Source organism: Podarcis erhardii (genome assembly GCF_964252035.2).
Source record: "Podarcis erhardii genome assembly, chromosome: Z".
Lineage (NCBI taxonomy): Eukaryota > Metazoa > Chordata > Lepidosauria > Squamata > Lacertidae > Podarcis > Podarcis erhardii.
In genome coordinates, this window is record NC_138504.1 from 35,574,977 (window position 1) to 35,597,178 (window position 22,202).

At 45.9% G+C, this 22,202-nt stretch overlaps 1 long non-coding RNA gene across 1 annotated transcript; it reads right to left on the reverse strand.

Moving 5' to 3' along the window:
• Positions 1-1,489: 1,489 nt before the first annotated feature.
• Positions 1,490-22,138, reverse strand: LOC309333613. The gene is made up of 4 exons (XR_014152588.1): positions 19,897-22,138; positions 8,864-9,194; positions 8,247-8,733; positions 1,490-1,654 (listed from the first exon to the last, which is right to left on the reverse strand). It is a non-coding gene; the product is annotated as an uncharacterized lncRNA (long non-coding RNA).
• Positions 22,139-22,202: the final 64 nt, after the last annotated feature.

The window sequence follows — 22,202 nt, forward strand, 5'->3', positions numbered from 1 at the left end:
AAATGAAGGTTTTAAACTTAAAGCACAGCAGATGATGATTTTTTACTTTTTAAAATGACAACCAAAACAAAAATCCAAAGCTCCACAGGCAGCATTTTAGACAGCCTCACTTTTGGCAAACCCCATGGACCTACAGAAACAGAGATCTAGGATAACATATAGTTATACAGGTACTGTACTGAATGTACTGAAGCAATGCAAAGCTGCTCTGGACTTGGGAAAGGGGGTTGTGATCTGACTTTGGGAACATTTATTAACATCCTGCTTTGACTTGGTGAGGACTGAAAGCACCCTGAAAAATCTCACTTTGACCCCATACTTTACAAACCAGAACTGAAGAACAGAGGAACAATAAATTAGGGAAATCTGTTATAATCTGAACAGCCTCACTCCTTTGTCCGCCTCTCCCTACCCTTTGCTCGGTTTCATAAGACAGTGGTTCTCAAACTTTTTTCTCTGGGCCACACTTTTTCAGAATGAAAACTTGCTTGTGCAGCACCAATTTTTTTATTGAGAAGAAATACATTGAAAAACAAAAGCTAACAACTGCCAGCAGTGCTTAATCTTGAAAAGATATATATGTGTCTTCTGCAATTAAAACAATAATTTGATATTACAGTGGTACCTCTGGATGCGAACGGGATCCGTTCCAGAGCCCCATTCACATCCTGAAGTGAACGCAACCTGTGACTGCGTGTGTGCGTGGGTCGCGTTTTGCCGCTTGTGCACATGCACGTGACATAATTTTGAGCGTCTGCGCATGTGCGAGCGGCAAAACCCAGAAGTAATGTGTTCCGTTACTTCCAGATCGCCGTGGAGCACAACCCGAAAATGCTCAACCTGAAGCAACTTTAACCCGAGGTATGACTGTATACCATACAGCAATGTTTACATGTTGCTTGGCCTTGAACCTTCCCACCACACTTGCCATCCTCTCCTGCCACTCCAGGACCACTGTTATAAGATGACCTTCAGGAGCTGCTGAGATCTGCATGTTACTGTTAGGAACTGGAGTCAAGTGTAGCTCAGCAGTAAAAAACACAGTGTCAGTGAAGTTAACTCTTTGATTTTGTTATAATAATTTTTTAATTGATTTTCCACATTTTTAATATCCTCACAATAGTAATTTTTCACCTCTACTTAATAGGTTCTTTTGAACCCTTGAACTTCCCTCCACCCCTCCATGGGTTATTTCTTTATCCCATAATTAACTACATCTTTTACATTTTCCAAATCTTTATATAAATCATAAGTAAAATATAGCAGAATTTCACATTACAAGTATCTTCACATTCCTGCCAGTGTCTTTAAATTTTTACAGTGATCTTTTAAATAAAACAAAACAAATTCCTTCCAGTAGCACCTTAAAGACCAACTAAGTCAGTTCTTAGTCAAGAACTGACTTAGTTGGTCTTTAAGGTGCTACAGGAAGGAATTTGTTTTGTTTTGACTATGGCAGACCAACACGGCTACCTATCTGTAACTTTTAAATAAAGTACAAATTTGTTCCAGTCCTTTTCAAATGCTTGATCTTCCTGGTTTCGGATCTTTCCCGTCAGTTTCGCCAACTCCCCATAGTCCATCAGTTTCGCTTGCCGCTCTTCTTTCGATGGCATTTCATCTTGCTTCCATTTCTGGGCTAGTCATACTGCTGCTGCTGTTACATACAAAAATAGTCACTTGTCTACTCTCAGTATCTATTTACCTATAATACCTAATAAAAAGGTTTCTGTATTTTCTTTAACTCATTATAAATCATCTCCCAGAAGTCTTTTACTTTGTTACATAACCACCAAATATGGTAAAAATATTCCCTTACATTTCCAACATGTTTGAACTCGTTTTATACATTTTTGCAATTTTGCTTGGTGTTAAATACCAGCAATACATCATTTTCATATTTTACTTCAGCGAGCGGCATGCAGTAAATTTCATTTCTTCCTTACATAATTTTCCCCAAGATGACAAATGAATATTATATCCAAAATCTCTAGCCCAGTGTATCATGACTGCCTTAACTTCTTCATCCTTTGTATGCCATTCTAAAAGTAAGTTAAACATTTTTGATAATATTTGCACCTTATTCTCCAACAGATCTATTTCAAACCTTGATCTTATTGTATCAAAACCATTTTTTAATATATTTAAAAGATATCATTTATCTGATGGTATTATATCATATACATTATTATGAATATATATTCTGTCATATATTCTTTTAATTCTTCAAATGTTTTCAATTTTAATTGGTCTTCTGTCTCAATTAATAAATCTCTATAGATGGCCCAGTTCCCTTTCATATTTACCTTTTTAACTGAAAGGTAAGGGTGAGAGCCACCAAGGAGTTTTCCTTTCGAATAAGTTTTTATATCTGTCCCATACCTCGTAGGTTGATTTCTCAACGTGTGGTTCAAGAATCCTTTATGTACTTTCACTTTATCATACCATAAATATGTGTGCCACCCAAATCTGTTGTCGTGACCTTTCAGATCCAATAAATCTGTGTTATCTAGGAAAATCCAGTCTCATAACAAACAAAGGCAAGATGCTTCATAATATAATTTCAAATTTGGCAAAGCGAAACCACCTCTTTCTTTAGCATCCGTAAGAAGTTAACTCTTTATGCAAAGATGCCAAAACAGCTCAGGCCTAGTGATCCCAACAACTCTTCCCATTGGTCTTGTTGCCTTGAGGCAGTTGCCTTCCCTCTGCTCTCTAAGGCTTCTCCTCTCCAGGGTCCTTCCCAAGCAGTTGCAAACTGTGCACAACCAATCTCTGCTCCGCCCTTTTCATTTCTCTCTGTGTTCCAAGAGACAAGCTGGTCATAGCAGGAGGGGGAGGCTCCCTGGATTCTTCAGCAGCCTGCCCTCTCACTGCCTCTCTAGCCCCTGCTTCTACCTCGGAGTTTGAACTGCTCTCTGCCACAGCCTCTTCCTCCTCACTAAACCCTGTTACCTCTTCAGCTTCTGACACTGCCTCTTCCTAGTCTGCTTCCTCTTCTCCCTCTGACCACTCATTGTCACCCCACCACCAATCCCCTGGCTCTGAGGCGTCATCCCTTGGGGGTTCCCCAGCTAGTGTCTCCCACCACTCCTCTGCTTCCAGCCAGCCCATGGCAGCTGCTTCCCCCTGAAGCAAACCACTGAACTGTGCATGTAGCAGCCTCCTTGGTGAAAGTACCTTCAAGCCCTGGAAACCAATTCTGCCTACCTAGGCTAGGCCTTGGATGCTCCTGGACAGGCAGGACTATAAGGGAACAGGGAGCTGGATATGTTTAGCTTGGATAAGAGGAGACTGAGAGGGATATGATAGCCTTCTTCCAATATCTAAAGGATTGCCACATGGAAGATGGAGGATGGTCCTACCCTGTTTCGGAGGGTAGGACCCAAACCAATGGACTCAAGTTACAAGAAAGGAGATTCCAACTAAACATCAGGAAGAACTTTCTGATAATAAGAGCATTTCAACAGTGGAATGGACTCCTCCTTTCCTGAGGGGTTTTAAGCAGAGGTTAGATGGCCATCTGTTACCGATGTTTTATTGAGATTTCTGCATTGCAGCAGGGTTGGATTAGATAACTCTCAGAGTCCTTTCCAATTCTATGATTCTATTACTTCCTGGGTCAAGTGAAAATTGCTTGTCTTCTCCAGTATCTGAGTGTTGTTGTCTCCATGGTTAGTCTTTGGTCTTCATGTGCTTTTCAGTCTTGACTGCAGGGCTTCTGTAAAATCCCCATCATGACTCAGGCTGCTGCCATCATCCTGGGCCCGACACACAGTAACTGTGATTATTAATGTTGAATATTGGCTATTAATATATGGATAGGTGAGGGGATTTAGGCCCACAGGCTTAATGTGGCCCTCTAGGAATCTCTGTCTGTCCATCACGATGCTCTTGAGGCCCCAGTTTTGTGCTGGGGTCCTGCTTGAGGATTTCCTGCAGGCATCTGGCTGGCCACTATGAGAAAAGGATGCTGGATGAGATGGGCCACTAGCCTGACCCTGCAGGCTCTTCACATGTTCTCAGTGCCCCCCCCATCTAGAGTGGACCTGCTTCCCCTGTCTTCACTGCCATTGTTACTGCCCACTTGCTGTGCTGTCCCCATCCCTCTCTTTTCCCTAGGGAGAAAAACTTTCCCCAGCCTGCTTTCTCCATGTCATGCCTAATTTTATTCACTTCTATCATTTCCCATTTCACTCTTCTTTTCTCCAAAGTCCCTGAACAAAAATCAGCATTGTCTTCAGTTGGAGTGTGCTGGAGCGTAGTTCAGGCACCTCTCAGGTGGGCACCATGGTGGGCTAGCACTCCCCCATCAGTTTCTTGCACTACATACTTCTGAGAAGCCCAAAACAAACGTTTCAAGTCAAAAGGGAAGCTGGCCAGCATGTGCGGGTCTGCACTTTTTTTTTAGATCTATGACTCTACCTTGCTCCTAGCCAAGCTCCTAGGTCAAGCTATGGGGTGGGGCCAATTCATATTTCCTTTTCTTCAATCCGCCCGGCGCCTCCCATGTAGTGGGAGCAGGCTTTAAGCTTTGCAGCCAGGCCTCTGCCATTGCATGCATGCATGCATACCCTCCAACATTTCTCCAATGAAAATAGGGACATCTTAAGGAAAAGCAGGACATTCCATGATAAAATCAGAATGCAGGACAGCTTCTCTAAACCAGGGACATCCCTAAAGACACCTGGAGGGTCTGAGTGTGTTTGTGTGAATGTCCTTCCAAGCTGCCCTAGCCATTTGCCTAAATATAAGACAATAAGGGAGGTGCCAGCACATTTATTTGACCTGCACCAGAACCAGGGGTGACCCTCAAACCAGCCTTGGAGACAGCTTGTAGTTTTTAGCACATCCGCAGGTGGTGAATGTGGCTGTTGTCAAACCGGCATCTGTTCAGGGCTGCCTGAAGTTGCCCAGCAACTTACTATAACAACTTCATGGTGACTTCTGGCACCTATTTTACTTGAGGGGGGGGGAGCACTGACCACAAAATTTCTTCAAAGGGGAGTCACTCCATCCCCAGTGAGTCTTGTCCAAGGGTCCGCCTGATAACACTGAATGAGCACAAACCAGTGTTACTTGTGTGTGCAAGCCAGGCTGGGAAACGCTGGTTTGATAACATTGGCAGCATCACTATGGCTTTCCCCCTCCCTTGAAACTTCTCCCACGCAGCCTTCTCTGGTCTCCTTCCCCCTCTTGCCCTCGGCTGCAAGCCCTCTTGAGCCAAGCCCAGAGGCCTCTGGGTAACGGACAGCTGTTGGATGACCCTTCCCGTTAGCTTCCGCCTCGGGCGCACTGCGTTACCAGCAGGGCTGATCTGTACGCCTCTCAGGCTGAGGAGTGCAGGGGCTCCTCCAGGGTCACTGTCAATCGATATCTCATCTGCAGGCTCTCCTAGCGGAAGTGATAGCATATTGGAAGAAGGTAATGGCTCTGGTCTAGTGGAAAAGGCTAATCTTCCCCAGCTGTACAGGATCTCTGCAGGTGGCCTCTGGCATCTTCCTCCCGACACACCGCTGGGCTCCCCAACGGCAGCACACAAGAGAAGAAGAGGAAGAAAAGGACCCTTTCCTTTAAAGGCACAGAGACTCCCTTTTCATTGCTAGATCTTCACTGGCTGGGGCAAACTGGACAGCTTAGGGGGCATGGAAGGAGTGGGCCAGGCCACCCCTACGGCCCATGAATTGCAGCCCATCATGTGTTCACTGGGTTCTCACTTCCCACATTTCCAGGAGGCAGCAAAGCCAGGAGAGTCCCTGGATAGTGGAGTCCCTTTCACTTAGTGGAAAGATGTGGAAGGCTTTTCAGACTGAGGGCCACATTCCCTTCTGGGCAAGCACCAGGGGGCCACATGCCAGTGGGTGAGTGGGGCCAGAGTCAAAAGTGAGTGGAGAAATGAATGTAAGTAGGTTGGTGTCCACACCCATCCACCCCTCTGTTCCCCTCCAGGTAAATAATATGCATGATTAGAGTTCCAAAGACACATTTCCAGCTGGGCAAAAACAGCCAAAGAGGGTGTGAAACAGAGCTGGTGAGGGGTGTGACCTACAGAGAGTCCTGAGGACCAGATTAGAGAGTCCTGGAAGGCTGCCTTTAGCTTCCAAGCCTGAGCTTGTGTCACTAACTGCTCCTCTTTTTGTAGCTGACAATTTCCCTGTTGCATGTATTTGCGGGTGGCGTGTTGGCAGGTGAAATGTCATTTTGATACTGCCTTTGTGGCACTTTGCATGCAGAAGGTCCCACCTCTCTCATGAGAGACATTCTCCCTTCACTTGCACTCATCCATCCTTTGAGAAGGGAATGTCTCTTTTTTAGATCAGCAGTGGGGAACCTGATCTAACAAGAGGCATTCCCTCCTCTCACATGACAGACAGCTTCTGCATACAGTGGTACCTTGGGTTAAGTATTTAATTCATTCCAGAGGTCCGTTCTTAACCTGAAACTGTTCTTAATCTGAAGCACCACTTTAGCTAATGGGGACTCCCACTGCTGCTGCACCGCATGAACATGATTTCTGTTCTCATCATGAAGCAAAGTTCTTAACCCGAGGTACTATTTCTGGGTTAGCGGAATCTGTAACCTGAAGCATATGTAACCTGAGGTACCACTGTATAGGCATTCTCCCATTATGCAGAAGAGAATGGTCTTTCTTAGATCAACGATATGGGACCTGTGGCTCCCGAGATGTTGTTTGACTCCAATTCCCCTCACTCCTATCCCATTTGTCATTCTGGCAGTTGGCTGTATCGGATGCAGTTGATGCGTGCTGGAGACCAACAACATCTAGAGGGCTGCAGGTTCCCCATCCCTACTAAACACACCCCACTTTTGTAGCCCTAAGGCTGTGGCAGAGCAGGCAGTACAGTGAGGGAAAAGTGATATGTTCCCCCATAGGGATACATGTGACATCCGTCTCCCTGAGTGAGGGAGGCAGATGGAGACCCCTTGGAAGCAGAGTCCAGCGCCGTAAAGTGTAATAAATAATGCATTGTGGCAGATAAACAGCCACCTCAAGGAACCACATGCAGGGTTAATTCAGTCCCTGAGGGCTCAACGACATCATTAACCCAGTGAAGAGACGATGGTGCACAATGCCACACCAACCGGGGTCATCCAAAATACCTCCAAAGTTGTGTGGATGTGTTTACAACACAGCATGGGTGTGAGGAGGATGAGCTGAATTCTCCCTATCTTCTTCAGTTTCTCCTTGAATGCAGGCTTTGAGAAAAATTAAAATAAAAGCCTGCTATTCTACTTGGGGGGGGGGTGTTGGTTCTGCTTGCAGAGCAACATTGGGAGAAAAACAGATGTTTTGTTTTGTTTTTTAAGGGAGAGAGATGAGGAAAGGTTGCAGCATTTGGGATGTTTTAGTTCAGAGAAAAGACAAGGAAGAGGAGACATCACAGAGGTCTATACTATTATGCATTGAATGGAAAAAGAAATGTTTTCCTCCCTTTCCCATAACATTTGAACTCATGGATGTCCTACGGAGTTGAATGGTGGAAGATTCAGAAGAGACACAAGGAAGAATTTATGCATGCAGTGCATAGTTAAACTATGGAAATCGCTCCAGCAGGGGACAGCAGTGGCAACTTGGATAGCTTTAAAAGAGGGCTGGTAACCTTATACTAGCCACAATGGCTATGCTCTGCCTCCACAGTTGGAGGTAGCAATGCTTCTGAATACTAGTTGCTGGAAACTGCAGGTAGGGAGAGGGCTCTTGTACTCAGGTCCTGCTTCTGAGTTTCCCACAAGGGATTTGTGGTGCCTTAAAAACTAACCATCCTTTTTATTACGGCATAAGCTTTATTGGAATCCACTTTGTCAGATGCATCATTCGAGGATGGTTATGTTCCACCTCTACTGTCAGAGGAGGTTTGACAGTCAGTCCTGGAATATCTGCTCCCTGCCTTGCAGACTTTTTCCCACCTGGCCTGGCAGGGCAGAGCCCTGACTAACTCAAGCTACAATAGCTGAGGCTGCTGAACAGAATTTTGGGCTGGAGTATTTTTTGCGTGGTGGGGGTGGCTGTTGTTGTTGTTAATATTTTGTGTCTTTATTTGGGATCTCATGAGGATATTGTTTGATTTGGTTGTATACTTTTTGATTTTTTTTTTGTTTTGTTTATGCCTTTGTTAAGTTTGTAGTTATGTAATTTTTATATGTTGTGAGCCACCTCGAGCATTGTTTTAACTTTGGAAAGGTAGCATACAAATAAAATGATTGATTGATTGAATACCAATTACCAGGAATTGCTAGTGGGGACAGCACTGTTGGAACCAGGTCTTGCTTGTGAGATTCCCACTGGGGCATCTGGTTGGCCACTGTCTGTACAGGGTGATGGACTAGATGGGTCTTTGGCGTGATCCAGCTGCCAAGCTCTTCTTCTGTTGTTAAATATAAAATGTTCAGAACAACAGAGACAAAAACACATACAACATCTCCAAAAACCATCTGTGGCCCCATGCCTGCTGCTAGTAGGTTTATTAAATACATACACCCAACTTGGCCGAGAAGACTCCCTTTGTGCTGAGGTTGAGAGCCTTTGGATGAAAACTTCCCAGGAGGAGATGGGCTCCCTTTGTAAACTTCTTGAAACAAGGTGGCTTTGTCTCTGCATTTCACAAGGATCTGCCTTGCATCTCTCCCCGGGAGTTTCCCAAAGCCTTCACCAGCGATTGCTGAAAGGGAGCTTTATTCCTCCTTGACGGTCCACGCCATCATGGGAACCACCTGAGGGAGAAGGACAGGCGGGATCACAAAACCAGGGAGGGCAGATAAGCATGGCAATTACAAAAGGCTGCCCCGAGGGGTCCAGGCCTCAAAGCCTCACCGCCGTAAAAGGAAAAGACAAGGGACTCACACAAGGAACTCCGGACACCCATCTGGTCACTCAATAGCAGTGGTCAGTTGGCCCTTTGTGGGGTCTCCTTTCTGCCTGAACACCCCTCCCTGTTTCCCCATCATCCAAACTGAGAATGTGGCCATCCAAAAAGACAGGTATGTTTTGTTGGACCCTCGTAACAGAAGATATTGGCTTTTTCTCTTGACTTTTTCCTCTCTGTAGAAAGGGGGGGGGGAGAGGAGGTCACCAGGGTGACCTCTTTGGTTATGTGAGATGCTCACTTAGACGCTGACATTATCTGCCCCTCTGCTGCTGTTGGCCCGACTGCCTTTCTGGGTCATGAGACAACCTGCAAAAGTGAGGAGAGAGACAGAAAGAGAGAGAGAGAGAGAGAGAGTCGTCTTCTACTGAGCGGTTCATTTGTCTCAGTATTGTCTACACTGTCTGGCATCAGCTCTCCAGGGTTTAAGGCAGGGGTCTCTATGAGCCCTACCTAGGCATGTCACTGAGCATTGAGCCTAGGATCTTCTGTATAGAAAGCAGATGCTGTACTACAGAGCTACGACCCTTGCTAGGAACAGGGGAAGCGACCTTGTACTGAGCCAAACGCTTGGTCCAAAACACGTGTTCTGTCATTGAATTACTGTTGTCCATCTAAAACTAAAGATTCTAGTCCTCACAGGCCATTGCCTGTGGCCTTATATATCTCCAGGATTTCAGGCAGAGAAGTCTTCCAGCCCTACTTTAAGATGTTGGGGATTGAACCTGGGACTTTCTGCATGTCAGGATCTACCACAGGATCTTCTTCCTGCGATTCCTTGTGAGTTAACTTACAAGCCCTTCCTTTTAAGTTCACTAGGTGGTCTTAAGCAAGCCATTCTCAACCTGATTGTATGTTCATTTGCAATGTGAGGACAGTTAACACTGATCTACCTTACAAGTCTGTTGTTTACTTTCCCCAGCTAATTGTGTGGCATGGTTTGGAAACCAAGAACCACTAAATAACTTCTGTATTGCTATGCTTAATTGCATTGCTTCAATTTGTCTTGGGCTGCTTTTCACCTTTCTGTCTCTGGCTTAGCATTTAGATTGTAAACCCTTTGGAGGCATTGTCCTTCCTGCTTAGGTTACTTTATAAACTGCCCATTTATGCACGTTCAATAAGTGCGTGACTGTGTATGTGCAACAAACCCAGAAGTGACCCGGAAATGTCATAACAATGTCCCTGAAACTAAAAGGGTGGAGCTGAGGCAGGGGCGTAACAGGTTGTTCACAGGCTTTTTCAGTGGGTTTCCATTATACATGATTTCACCAACATGCATGGTGCCTTGGAATGTAACCCCTAGATAAACGAGGGGCTGCCTATACTTCGTATAAATAGCAATATCTAATAACAGACTGCAAAAAGCTAAGTCTCCATGTTTGTGGCCACCAAGAACAGGGGCAAAGTATTTTTTCCTAGCCCATCTAACTGGCTGGACACACCATCATTTCCTCTTCTGCTTTAATAACCATTCAGAGCAAAAACAATGCTTCCCACTCTCACTCTGCATTGCCTGCTTGCCAATCCTTGCATTGTGACTAAGCCAGTTCAGAAGAGAGGGACAGGAATCATTGTCCTCTCTCTTAAAAAGTGCATGGAAACATGGATCCTTCCAGGCAAGGGAAAGTGGAGGAATTTGATTCAGTTCACATTTAAAGTCAAGCCTAAGCAATACACATTTTCCAAAAGAATGTGAACAGAAACATTGCTATCCTTTGAAAAGTGCAGTTCTCCGAATTTTGCAATGCCGCTCTCCAACCAAGTAATGTAAATACAGTGGTGCCCCGCAAGACGAACGCCTCGCAAGACGGAAAACCCGCTAGACGAAAGGGTTTTCCGTTTTGGAGGCGCTTCGCAAAACGAATTTCCCTATGGGCTTCCTTCGCAAGATGAAAGCCCATAGGGAAATCTCCGGGACAGCGGGGAAGCGCAGCGCGTCTTCCCCACTGTCCTCGGACCTCCTCCGAAGGCTGGCGGTGGGGCGGAGAGACCTCCTCCCACCGCCAGCCTTCGGAAGGCTCCTCCGAAGGCTGGCGGTGGGGCGGAGAGACCTCCTCCCGCCGCCAGCCTTCGGATGGCTGCTCCGAAGGCTGGCGGTGGGGTGGAGAGACCTCCTCCCACCGCCAGCCTTCGGAAGGCTGTCCTGAAGACTTGCGGTGGGAGGAGGGTTTTCCTTCCCACCGCCAACTTTCAGAATGCTGTTCTGAATGTTGGCATGGGGAGGAAAACCCCTCCTCCCACCGCAAGCCCCGGGAACAGAGGAGAAGCGCTGCGCGCCTTCCCCTCTGTTCCCGTACCTGTCCTGAAGGCTTGCGGTGGGGAGAAAAGCCCTTCTCCGCATCGCCAGCCTGGCAAGCGGTCTCCATAGGAACGCATTAATTGATTTTCAATGCATTCCTATGGGAAACCGTGCTTCGCAAGACGAAAAACTCGCAAGAAGAAAAAACTTGCGGAACGAATTAATTTAGTCTTGCGAGGCACCACTGTAAATGCATATACTAGGGTAGTGTGTGCATGAAAATGCATAGTGAAACGAACATACAAAAATGAATTATATTATGAGAAATAGCTTTGCAAAACATCTAGATGTCAACCGATTGTCCATCCTTGAAGTAAACAATACCCAACGCACCAACTTTGAATAGCCTGGGGTCCTTCTGTTTTAAATCAGGGATAGTGTCCAAGGGCTCTATTCCCTTTAAGGCAGCCTTCTGAGACCATGTGCCAGTGGTGGGTGGGGCTAGAGGCAAAAGTGGGTGGAGTAAGGAATGTGGAAGCAGGGTAGTTTCTGACAAATTCACACGCTGCTCTCTCTGCTCCCTATCCAAACAAGCTAGAGGCAGTGTCAAGGATAAATATACAGGTGGACGCTTCAGGTTACAGACGCTTCAGGCTACAGACTCCGCCAACCCAGAAATAGTACCTCAGGTTAAGAACTTGCTTCAGAGTGAGAACAGAAATCGTGCTCCGGTGGTGCGGCAGGAGGCCCCATTAGCTAAAGTGGTACCTCAGGTTAAGAACAGTTTCAGGTTAAGAATGGACCTCCAGAACGAATTAAGTTCTTAACCTGAGGTACCACTGTAATTGAGGGGTGAAAGAGGGCCAGTGAGGAGTGTGGCTTGGGGAAAAGAGGTATGTCCCTGGGGAGAGGCCTGGTGGGCTGCATTTGCCCCATAGTCTTGAGGTTTACCCTCCTCCCTTGCCCCTTATTCCATTGCTTAAGCAGTTCTATAACTCTCCAATGGCAGCCGCCAATCGGATATCATCTCTTTATAGAAAATACTGTCTGTCTTTTCTTTTCTTTCTTTTTTATAATGAATCCCTGCAGGAAGGCTACTTGAAACACTTAAATACTTTCCCCCTCCCTCTCTCCCCACTAACCTTTTTTTTAAATAAATAAAAAAGCAAAACGAATATAAAGCAGGCAGCCAACCTAAAAACACAATTTCGCATTTAAGCAACATGCTCAAGGTCACCAGAGTGACTCAGTAGCGTCGGAACGGAAGGCCCCAAATGCATGTGGCCTCCCCTCTTGCCAGGAGTTGAAAGGAAAAGGCCAGATCTGTTCAGGTGCTGAGCTCTGCACAGACCCCCCTGAATTGCTGTGGCACTCTGGTTCAGAGCCACAGGCGCTCTGCAGTGCTCCGGTCAGGATCGATCCTCCAAATGCAAAAGACGAGGAAAAGGCGGAACAGCAGAGGTGGGGGGGAATGAGGAGGGAGGTTCCTACAATTAGCCAACAAGTGGCTGTTTTGTGAGGGATTGTTGTAGATGTGTTTTAAGTGGTTTTCAGAGTGGAAAATGTTAGGCACTAGAGCGATTGACAGACAAAGAGCAGGAAATGCATTAGGTTTTTTTTTTATTGGTCTGTTTTGAACACATTTGACATTACTCTATTAAGCAAGTTCGGTTCTGGCCTTTGGGAGACTATTAAAAGAGAGAAGAAAAGGGAGAGGAGGGGAGAGGGAGGCTAGAGTTGGATAAAGCGTAGAAGGGAAGGGGGAAGCAATATTATTCAAACAGGCAAGCAGTAACATAATGGCGGGAGGGACTGGAGCAAACTGTGCCAGCCAGATGGGACCCAAATGCGGATAACACAGGAGAGAATTAGCAAAACCTGGCATTGTCTAGGGGAGAATGGGCGCCACTTTCTCCTTAATAGCTCCCTCTCTGTGATATAATAATGTCTCATTCAGATGCTGAACCCATCAAGGACAAAAGTCACCAGTAAGGAGCAAAAGGGAGTTTGTGGGGAACAGGGAATATGTGTATATATATGTGTGTATATGTGTGTATACACATACACACGAGAGAGAGAGAGAGAGAGAGAGAGAGAGAGAGAGAGAGAGAGATTTTCTACTGAAAATCGACAAACCATTGGAGCAACTTGACCAAATACACATCTACGGTGAATTACAGGGAACTCAGCTCATTTGGGCAAAGAGGATGATTTGTGACAGCTGGGGGGGGGGGCACAGATGGATTAAAGAAGAGCTCTGGTGTAGTCTCGACTAGTGGCCCATCTAGTCCAGTAGCCTAGCAGAAGCCTGCAAGGAGGATATTAGTGCAACAGTGTTCTCCCCTCCTGTGATTCATAGCAGCTGGTGTTCAGAGGCATTCATGCTACCTTTGACAGTGGAGGGAAAACATGAGAGCCTGGCTGCTGGATCAGGCAAAAGGGGGTCCCATCCAGCATCCTGCTCCAATGGGAAACCTGAAAGCAGGATCTAAGCATAACAGCAATGTGCCCCCTCCTGTGGTTTCCAGCGACTGGTATTCATTACTGCCTCCAACTGTGGTTTGTAGATTTCTTTAAGGGCTTTCATCTTCCCCTCCCTCCCACCACCCAATTCAAACTCAGAGGCTCATCTCTACCAGAACTGTTAACTGCATGTGTTCAGAAATGGTCATATTGAGTTAGATCCCTGCTGGGGGAGTGATAGGCAGCAGGTGGGGCCACTGAAAAGAATAGCTGTGTGAGCCTTCAAAAGGTCTTGCTGCTGAAATCCCAAGTTCAGATAGACTGCTCCAGCTCAGAAGCTCTTCTTTCCCTGTCTCCCAAACAAAACATCCCAGAATGTGCATTTCCTGGATCAGGAGTTCAGTCCAGTGAAAGGTACCATCTGGCATCTCCAGTTGTCTTTCTTTCAAGCAAGCCCCCCACAGCTGTCCTTTGAAGATAAACTGGAAAAAAACACATATTTTTAAGCTAATGGATAGAAATTAATTTTGGGTTTAATATTCAAGCAACCAGTAGAAGATAGGAACACATTTCCTTCTGGACAGTCTTCTGAGGGCTGCTTCTCAGTGGTGGGTGGGGCCAGAGGCAAAAGTGGGTGGAGCAAGAAGTGCCTTCAACACTCATCTCTTTCTATCGTCCATCCAGGAAAGTAAAAAAAAAGCATTGGGTGGACGATAGAAAGAGATGGGTGTTGAAGGCATTTCGTGCTCCACCCACTTTTGCCTCTGGCCCCACCCACCACTGAGAAGCAGCCCTTAGCCAGGCAAAAACACTCAGGTACAAAAGCAGGGCCAGTGAGGGGCGTGGCCTGGATAAATGGGGTGTGGTCAGAGAGAGAGTTCAAAGGGCCACAGAGAGAGGCCCAGAGCACTGCACCCAGCCCCTGGACTTGCAATATAGATTGGGGCTATGATCTTAGTGTAACTCTTCCAGAAGCTACACATGCACAAGTGTGAAAAGCGGGGGGGGGGGGGGGAGGCAGAAAAATGGAAGCCTCTTTTGCAGAGGAAGAAAACTGGTGAAAAATAAGAGGACAAAATCTTGGGACAGCGCTAGTCCAATAAGCAAGCACTATTGGTCAGTTGGTGGTTCCCTTTGATATTTAACCTTCAATCAGTTTTAAATTATTGTTGTCTGTCTCATGGCTGAAAGGCAGTATCAAGCCCTACAAAAGACAAAACTGACTGCTGTTTGGTTTGGATGGAAATTTCCTAGGGCTGCCATACGTCCAAGAAATTGGACTGTCTGGGAATAGGACTGACAAAATGGCGTCAGGGCGGATTTTTGTCAAATTGGCAAAATGTCCAGGAAAACTGACGTATGGCAAGTAGGACGACTAAAAAAGAAACATATTTTTAAATTATGTTTTTAAAATGCTTTAAAAATCCAAAAACAGCCTCAACCAATTTCATGTTTCTCAAAACAAAAGCAGCGCAGGATTCAGATGACTGCAGTGGCTTTCTTTTCTGGGGGAAGCAGCAGCAGCAACCATTCCTCCAGCACACAAACGCGGCCTTGGTGAGGTGAGTGCTGGCTTATCATCTCTCCAGTGCCTGCTAAGGAGGTTTCCAAGCAGACCTTGCAGCCAACAGTAAAGACTGGGAGGACACTACAGGAGGGCTGGGGGCAACTTTCCAGCAGCCTCTGCCTCCCCTGATACACCACCACCAATAACATAGAACTCCTTGCACTTTGCTATAGGGAGAGGTGTGTGTGTGCAGGAGGGGGCAACAACCCCCCCACTAACTGTCTCGCCAGGTCAAGCCTCCTCCTCTTTCTCCTCTGCTGACAGGCTGTGGGTGTTTGTGAGTGTGCCAGGAGCTGGTGTGTAGGAGAAGTTCTCATTGGGCACATGCACAGACATGTGCGTGCAGTCAGCCAACCTGCTCCCTCCACTACCCGATCTTCCCCACACCGGAAGCCTGAGGCTCCACCTCCCTTGGCATCTAGCACCAGGAAAAGCCCCCCTAGGCTCTTCCAGTGCTATGCCTGGCAGGGCAACCCCTCCCCACCAGTTTGCAGCTCAAAAGGCCTCCCCCCCCCTTTGGGAATATGGCAACCCTAACTTTTCCCATCACGATTCCCACAGTACCTCAGCTATTGTCTTGTCTTGAAAATTCACTCACACTTTGAAGAGTCCCCCATCAGATCGGACAATGTAAGAAACCCCAGCTGGTGTGGTTGGCAAAATGGGAAGTGAGGTCATTTCATAATTCCCTGTATCCCTATTCCATTATCTAGGGAGCAACTGGAGACTGTTTCCACAATCCCCCCCCCCATATTTTCAGTTTTTCTCCCACTCACACACATATGCCGCATGTACACATTCTGACATATATTATATTACAGGCACTTATGCATCATGGGATATCAATCTCCCATTCGGAGAGTACTAAACCACCCCATGAATTGTGACAGAGAGGTATGAGGGGCCCCTCCCTCCCTGGTTAACACACTCATGACATATGAATTTCCACTTTTGTTAAGCGATGGTTAACGGCTACCGGGATGTCTCCTTTCCTCCTCACTTCTTCCTGTCATGGCCAGGTGAATAAATTTTGCTGCCTGAGGTGAAAAACAAGATGGCTGCCATTTCAGTTACAGGAGCTGACAGGACTGGTACTGGCTCAGACCCTGCAGTGTTCCTATTTTCCAGGGACGTCCCTGATTTATAGAAGCCATCCCAGTTTCTTATTTGATCCTGGACTGTCCCAGTTTTCCTTAGGACATCCCTATTTTCATGGGAGAAGTGTTGGAGGGTATGGAGTTATCCATCTCCTGAAGGCAATCCTGTACAGTGGTACCTTTGTTTTCAAATGGCTTAGTTGTCAAACAAATCGGCTCCCGAATGCCACAAACCCAGAAGTAAGTGTTGCAGTTTGCGAACGTTTTTCGGAAGCCGAACATCCGACACAGCTTCCACTTGAGTTCAGGAAGCTCCTGCAGCCAATTGGAACATTGGTTTTCAAATGGTTTTGGGAATCGAACGGACTCCCGGAACAGATTAAGTTCGAGAAACAAGGTACCACTGTATAGGGAAGTTTTTAAAAAATGTTTAATATTTTATTGTGCTTTTATATATGTTGGAAGCAGCTCAGAGTGGCTGGGGCAACCCAGTAAGATGTGTGGGGTATAAATAGTAAAGTTATCATTATGGAATGGGACATCCCTATTTTCATGGCTGAAATGTTGGAGGGTATGCTGGCTGAGTGTTGTTATAACACTGCTCTCTTCCACAGCTGAGGGCAGTAGGTTGGCTTAGAGGGCACAGGCCTGGCAGTGTGGTGCACACAGCCTACAACTACAGCGTGTTCCTGACACACACAAACTTCTCAGGGCTTGCTGCTTCAGACAGCTGCTTCATTCAGCCCAGTATTAATATTTATATCTGTCTTGTCTCCATATGAACAGAAGAAGGGCCCTGCTTGATCAGGCCAGTGACCCATCTAGACTAGCATCCTGTTCTCACAGTGGCAACCAGATGCCCCAACAGGAAACTTAAAAGTAGGACATGAGTGGAACGGCATTCTCCCCAGTTGCGATTCTTAGCAACTGGTATTCAGCAGCATTACTGTCTCCTATGATGGAGGCAGAACATAAAGAAGAGCCTGGCTGCTGGATCAGGCAAAAGACTATTTGAGCATCCTGCTGCCTCTGGGAAGCCTGCATGAAGGACCTGAGTGCAACAGCACTCTCTTCCCCATTTGCTAATCCCAGCAACTGGTATTCAAAAGTAAAAATTATCCCCAACAATAGAGGTAGAACATAAGAAGAACACTGCTGGATCAGGCCAGTGGTCCTTCTAGCCCAATATCTGGTTCTCACAGTAGCCGATCAGATGCTTCAATGGGAAGCCTGCAAACTGGAACTAAGTGCAACAGCACTCTCCTCCCCACTTGTGATTCCCAGAAAATGGTATTTAGAGGCTTGCTGCCTCCAACAGTGGAGGGAAAACAAAGCCGTCTGTGTCACAGGGGGCCACTAACAGTGGCTCCCCATAAGTCCTCAGGGGTTGGGCAGGGACATAAGGGGTCAGGTGGTCCCTGAGGTATCCTGGAACCAAGTTGTTAAGGGGCTTGTACCTGTTAATACAAGAACCTTGTACCTGACTTGGTAGCCTATACAAGCTCTTGTGGATGGGGTCCTGATTATGGGGTCCTTCCTAGTCCCAAGCGACCATTTTAACAGTGAGCTTCTGTTTTCCCCACTGAGGAAGGTTGTGAAGATCTCATCTGAGGACCGCTGGAAGATTCTTACAAGGTCCGCTGACCTTTCCCCACCCCAAGGCCATGTGGGCCATCTGCCATTCCGCTCAACACTAAACCAAAAGCCAGAAATGGCAGTTTCTGATTTTGCAAACAAGCAGAAGGTGTCCTGGGATTTCAGAGAGAGCCCTCAAAAGCCAGCCTCATGCGGCTTTATTTTATAGAGGTATTGATTAAAATAAACTAGGGAGACACGTTACATCTTTCCTCAAGGGTCAAGAGTTCAACCACCCAGCTGGTTTTTTACCCCGCCAGCCATGTTTTCAGAAACACTTGATGGCCTTCAGCATTGGATTGAGGTTTCCCTCCCTCTCGCCTCCATCCCCTCAGAGAAGCTCAGGTCAGTCAATGGAAGGTAGGGGAAAGAGGCCCGTGAAGCCTGAGACCACTCTGAGAGGCAAAGTGCTTTAGCCGTGGGGAAAGGGTTTCTTTAAAAAAGAAAAAGAAAATAATAAACCAAATCAATGAAGGTCTACTGTGACATGTTGACCCCTAAGCTACATAGCACTAATAACATGGTTTTTAAGGTGTGGCAGTAAATCCTGTGTGGTGAGTTGAGCTCTCTAAGGTTGCAGGAGGGGGGGGGAGTTTTAATAATGCAGCAGATGGCCTAGGATAAGGAAACAGGGGAGCAGAGACTCATGACATTAACTTTTACAAAGATAGCTTTGCAGAAATCATGATGGACACGCCTAGCTTAAGCCCTGAGGCAAAAGCAGTATGGCAAGGCAGAGAGGCCTCTTGCTCTCCCTCTCCCTCTCTGAGTAGAAAGCCTCAGTAATGTCAAAGCAGCTGGTTTTGCCCCATAGAGGCCTGTGTCAGCCTACAGTAGAGGCAGAGCTTGTATCTTTGGTTGCAGGAGGCTCAAACCCAAATGCAACGGGGTCTGCCAGGGAGGGTTCTGAACGAGAGCTGGAATGGAAAATTCAGACCCGTTTAAATTTCAACAATATGTTAACAAGATGTGAGTGAGGCATATCATGTGTTGACTTGTTTTCTGATTTCATTTGTGGAATGTGATTGTGAAGCAAGCTTTTTTTAAATAAAAACTTGTTAAGAACATAAGAATGTGCGAGATCAGGCCAAAGGGGGCCCAACTAGCCCACCACACTGTTTGCACAATGACCAGCTGAATGGCCTAATAGAAGTCTCACAAGCAGACCCTGCACTCTCCCCTCTTGCAATTCTAAGCAATGGCACACTGAGGTGAAGTTTTCAATTTCATTTCTCATTTTTCCAATTTTAAATTTGGTTTTCAGCATTTCTACATCAACTTGCATTTTCTTTTTATGAAAGGTCCACATGAAGTGGTTAGAGTGTTGGGCTAGGGTTCCAATCACCACTAGCCCATGTAGCTTGCTTGGGCCATTCAATGCCTCTCAACCTAACCTGCCTCATGGGGTTAAATGAGGAAGAGGAGAACTATGTATGCCACCCTGAGCTCCTTATGAGAAAATGGTGGGTTATAAATACAACAGATAAGTAGATAATAAGTAACATTGTTCAACATTTTCAATGCAAATTTCTGCCAACCTACACATCCTTCTATTTCATTGATTTATTTTAATTTTTTAAAAATGTATATAATGTATATAACGCTTGATCATCGACAGAACTTTTAAGTGGTTTACAAGCTGCAATTTCCCCTAATAGACACATTTTTCCAAAGCCATTTTGCCCTAAAATAAAGCATTTTCATGTTATTTTCATGGCAGGGGGGATTAATCTTTATGGGCACTTTGCCCCATATATATACATTTGCCCCAGTATATACATTTTTAAAAACACATTATTTGGCAGGAAAACCACACTGCAAAATTCAGAGAAGTGCAAATTTCAAAGGATGCCTGAGTTTTGGTCCTTGTTGACATCTGTCTGTCTTGGATGCTCGAGATGTTAACCAAAATGAAGGCAATTGAGAAGTCGAGGGAAAACAAATGTTCTGAGCCCTTTATCACAGACAGAAGGAAGTTCTTCATTGTGAAGCCTACACCGTGAATACGTGGTTCTTCTGGATGCTCTCCTTGCCAGAAAAAGGTATAGTATATCTCTCTGAGGCAGCCATTTGAAATGAGTCTGGTCTCCTGTAGAGTGGCAACATCAATGATGAGCATTCTCAGTTCATGGTCAGTGATGGCCATCTTCCGTGAATCATTGACCTGCAATGCTCCTGATCAGCTATCTAGGCACAAGACAGTTTGTTTCTTTCTTTCTTTTTTTGCCTGAAGCAGCTCAGTCCACTTGTTTAGTGACACTTTGAGTTCCAAGCACCCACTGAAGCAAGTGGACTATGACAGGTCAACACTTTATTTACTGGACACTGTCCAGCTAAAGGTGGGCAGCAACTGACCAGTGAGACATAATAATCTCTCCCACCGATGAAGGCAACCTGTAAAACTGGTACCTTCCACCAATCAGGTTGAACTTACAATTTTCTGCTGGATCTAGCAGCAGTTTTTGTTACCATTGATCATGGTATCCTTCGGGAACTTCTAGAGGAGTTGGGAGCAAGGGGCATTGTTATGCAGTAGTTCTGCTCCTTACTCCTGGGCTATGTCTAGAAAGTAATGCTGGAGGATGAGTGTTCAGAGCCCTGGGCTCTCACCTATGGGGTACCTCAGAGCTCTGTCCCCCATGCTTTTCAACATCTATATGAAGCTGCTGGGAGAGATCATCAGGGGGTTTGGACTGGGTGTCCATCAATATGCAGATGATACCCAGTTCTACCTCTCATTTAAATTGGAACCAGTGAAGGCAGTGATTGTCCTGTGTGAGTGTCTGGAGGTGGGTGGAGGATGGATGGTGGCTAACAGATTGATGGTGGCTAACACCTAAACTTTTCTATCCCAGTGAAATCACTGAGATCATCTGCAGGAAGGTAGTTGGTCATTCATTTAACAAGAAACTGAGCATTTCAGGTCATCAGCCCAGTCCTGCAGAATACTCTGCCAGTAGGATTCAGCGTGTGTCTTCTGTATCAACTTTTAAACACCCGCTGAAAACTTTTCTATTTTGCTAGGCCTGTTGTGCAGTTTTATGTTTTATTGCTGCAAACTGCTTTGATTTTTAAAATTACATCCCTTAACAAGTTAGATGTTTCTAAACACATACACCTCTTCCCATCCTCCGTCAAAGTAAGCAAGATACAGTTCAAGGACATATCCCAGTAGAGAAAAACAATTGAGGAGGGTGCAAAGGAAGGGTGATGAAGGATGTGGCCTAGGGAGAATTTCAAGGGCCAGATAGCAAGCCATGGAGGGTTGTTTTGGGGCCCCAGACCTGAGGTTCTCCACTCGCCCTTTAAAATAATTACTGCTGTCCTGATACAGAACCTACAGAGATCAGTTAAAATAACAAAGCAGAATGTGGCATTTTAACAAATCAACCCACAACACTCATTGTCTCAAAGCTCAAATGGATTTAAAGAAAGAGTGTGTGTTAATAGATATTGGTACCAGTTTCATCTCTAGGGAGGAAGTAGCTGCATTTCATCTCTTGGTCTTGACCCTTTACTACGCTCTTTATAACTCTCTGACTCCAAGGGGCTTCCTGCATTTTCAGGGAAGGAGGAGTTAAACACATTGAATAACAAGAAAAATCAAAGGATTATAGGTTTGCAGTTGGAGTGTCCATCTGTCAGTGTCAGAAATGAAAAAAATCCTGAAGTCCCCAGGCCTGATTGTCAATGAGAAGGCTGCTTCATTAGAACTCTACATTTGGAGAGGCCATTCAGAATATATGCCAACTGTCTGAAAATCTATCTTCTGGTCTCTTAGAATAACTTAAATATAGACACTATTACCACCTGCCTCTGTCTCCTCCTCCTCCTCCTCTTCTGAACCAGGGATGGGGAACTTGTGGACCTCCAAAGTTTTTGTACTATAACTGCCAGCATCCCTGATCATCATCTATGCTGGCTGAAGCTAATGGAAATTGGAGTCCATCCACATCTGGAGGGCCAGTTTCCTTAGCACTGACTTAGCAGATGGTACAAAGTCCTCTGGAATTATCCAGGCTTGGTATATACAGCAAGACTGTGTCCTTCCTGTTGCCTCTGGCAGATAAGCAGAGATAAATGTTGTGCTTGCCAGATTTCAGGCTCCTGGTTTTCATCTGCCCAAGTTGCTCAGAATACCTTGGTACCTCCTAGGTATGGATTCAGGTGTTCCTGCCTATGGCCCAGCCCTATTCCTTGCACTTACCACCTGCTAAGTTTGGATGTGAGGACAAAGTGGACACAAAAACTGCAATGGTGGACACAAAGTGGACACAAAAACCCGAAATGGTCCCACCACTTCCTACCAGGGG